The 2500-nt window shown below is 42.8% G+C and overlaps 1 protein-coding gene across 2 annotated transcripts in view; it reads right to left on the bottom strand.

Annotated features, from left to right (window-relative positions):
• Positions 1-2500, bottom strand: part of pawr (PRKC, apoptosis, WT1, regulator) — a 46754-nt gene that overhangs the window by 41467 nt on the left and 2787 nt on the right. The window lies entirely within an intron of this gene.

The raw sequence follows: 2500 nt of genomic DNA, 5'->3' as shown, positions 1-2500 counted from the left end.
ACACACACACACACACACACACACACGGGTCCAAAAGTCTGACTCCACAACCAGAGCCTGTTTTATTTAATCAGCTGACACATGCACACTCCTCACACACACACACACACACACAGTGTTAATTATTGTTCTCTCATAACAACTAATACCTGAGCTAGTCACAGTTATTACACTATACTGCTCTCAGCCAATCAGAAGACACCGTACCTGAATTACTAAAGAATCTCAGTTAATAAACATACTCTAAATAACACTTATATTAATGTTTGCTAACTGATGAAATCTGAAATCAAATATTGTTCCTTCGCTCATCCACTTCACACTGGAGGGCATGCATGTACTCGCCTGGCACGGTGTAATCCCCCTCTGAAACCCTAACATTAGAGCCTGGCACATGCCCAGTTCCCAAACTACTTAATACTGCCCCAGGGGAGAAGATAATAACAGGATGTGCATGGGTGAGGAAGACGCTGATCGGTTTCCAACAACTGCTACATATGCTGCAGGTCTGGGGAACTCACAGTGTAATAAAAACTGCCGTATAAGCAGAAAAATTGGGGAACTCGTATACTGTAATAAAAACTGCCTTATAGGTAGTAAACCTGAGGAACTCACATACTGTAAACTGCTTTGTAGGCAGCAAACCTGGGAACTCCTACTGTAACAAAAGCTGCCTTACGGGCTGAAAACCTGGCAAATTCACGTAGTGTAATAAAAACTGCCGTATCGGCAGAAAACCCGGGGAACTTGCATAGTCTCATAAAAACTGCCTTAAAGGCTGAAAATCTGGGGAATTCACAAAGAACTAAAACTTCACAATTAGCTGATAAAATGCTCAGTATTCTAAAAAATCTAGGAACCTTAAAATTGTTTTCAGATCAAAGGGCATTAGGCTTCATAGGCTAAATGCTTTAACAGCAACACAGACTTAAACCCTGAGTATTCATAACTCTAAAGAAACAGCCTCACAGGCATACAGAACTAAAGCTCCACAATGCTTGAACAACTTAAAACTTGAGCATTTTATAACTTTATCATAGAAATTGCCCGACAGAGTGAAGATGTAAAAAGCACATTAGAACAGCCCTTTACATGGGATGGAAACTTTGCAAAGAGAAACTGGCTGTGCCCTATAGGATCCAGGCTTAAAAACTTCATAACCCTGGAATTTCATGACTCTTTGATATAGCCTGCCCCAAAGCCTAATTATCTGAAAAGTCTTAACCAATAACATCTATAACAGAAACAGGGACCATAAAAAATCTTGTAGCAGAAAATACACCGTAGGTTCACAGCCTGATATTGCAAAACAACTAACCTGCCCTATAGGCCATATCCCATTCCAACAGTAATGACAGACCAAGCAAACACCAGTCTGTCATCTGGTTTCACTGATTAGAGCAAATGTGTCGGTTCCCTGTAAAAGAAGTGAGCCAGTCATCTGAAACACGTACTAACATCTGGAATTTACTCTAAAAAAAAAAAAAAGCCCCTAAGGCACTGTCTCCATGTTTGGAACATGGAAACACAACTCAAACTAGTACACACGTCAACAGCACTGCAATGTCCTGTTATAGGAAAGTAATCCAGGAACACCCTCACACGTAACAATCACCAGCCGAATTCACCAATCACACCCAGCCTTCTGCGACTGTCCTAATGGGCATGGCCTAACATTCTAACAAGCCTGCTTGATTGACAGCCTTTATGACAATTATGCTAAACAGAAGAAGTGACGCTAACTAATCCCGAGCGCTGTAACACCACAGTGATACAGAACGTGCGGAGAAGGTTCAGATCTTGAATCGTTAAGGTCGTCGTGACCCGTTTCAGTACAGTACTCTCAGCTCTCGGTACTTCCTGGTCAATAAAGACATACCATCTCTCTTGAGCAGGAACTAAAATGATTCTGGAACTATGGAACTAAAATCCCACCAGGTTCCTGTTCCTGAAAAACGAATTGCTCGTTAGTTTAATGCCGCTAACAGGAGACCACGTTTGTTGGGAAAACCACAACAAAACCGAGTCGTCTGCACAGCTAGCAGCCGACGACGCTACAGTAAGAGGTGATTTCACGCGGACGTGAAGTAGCTCCTCGGAGTCTCCACGGCGTTCACGGCGCGTTTGCGAGTACTTTTTGGTGGATTTCTGGAGCGTGTTATGTAAAGAGGAATGAGTGGGTGAATTACGATGTTGTGGTTTGGACGCTGGGTTTCAGGCTGTTTTTCCACGTCAGCTTCGCGGCTACGTGATGAACGGCACTGACTGTGGACAAAACGGAGCTGGCAAGCTGAAGGAACGCGAGCGTGATAAATAGACGGTACATCTCCTGTGATGTTTTCATGGTTTCTTAGAACTCTCATCTGATGAAGGGGATTATGGGATTGCTTCTTTCTTTTTTTTTCTTTTTTATCCAAGAAGGACACAAACAGGCAGAACACCTACTGAGGGAACTTCTGGGGGAACTGGTGGATTATAGAGGACATCAAGTGCTCAAATA

Source organism: Ictalurus punctatus, chromosome 19 (genome assembly GCF_001660625.3).
Source record: "Ictalurus punctatus breed USDA103 chromosome 19, Coco_2.0, whole genome shotgun sequence".
NCBI classification, from domain to species: Eukaryota; Metazoa; Chordata; class Actinopteri; order Siluriformes; family Ictaluridae; genus Ictalurus; species Ictalurus punctatus.
Note: the sequence above shows the minus strand (reverse complement) of the source record. Positions and strands in the feature narration are given on the sequence as shown.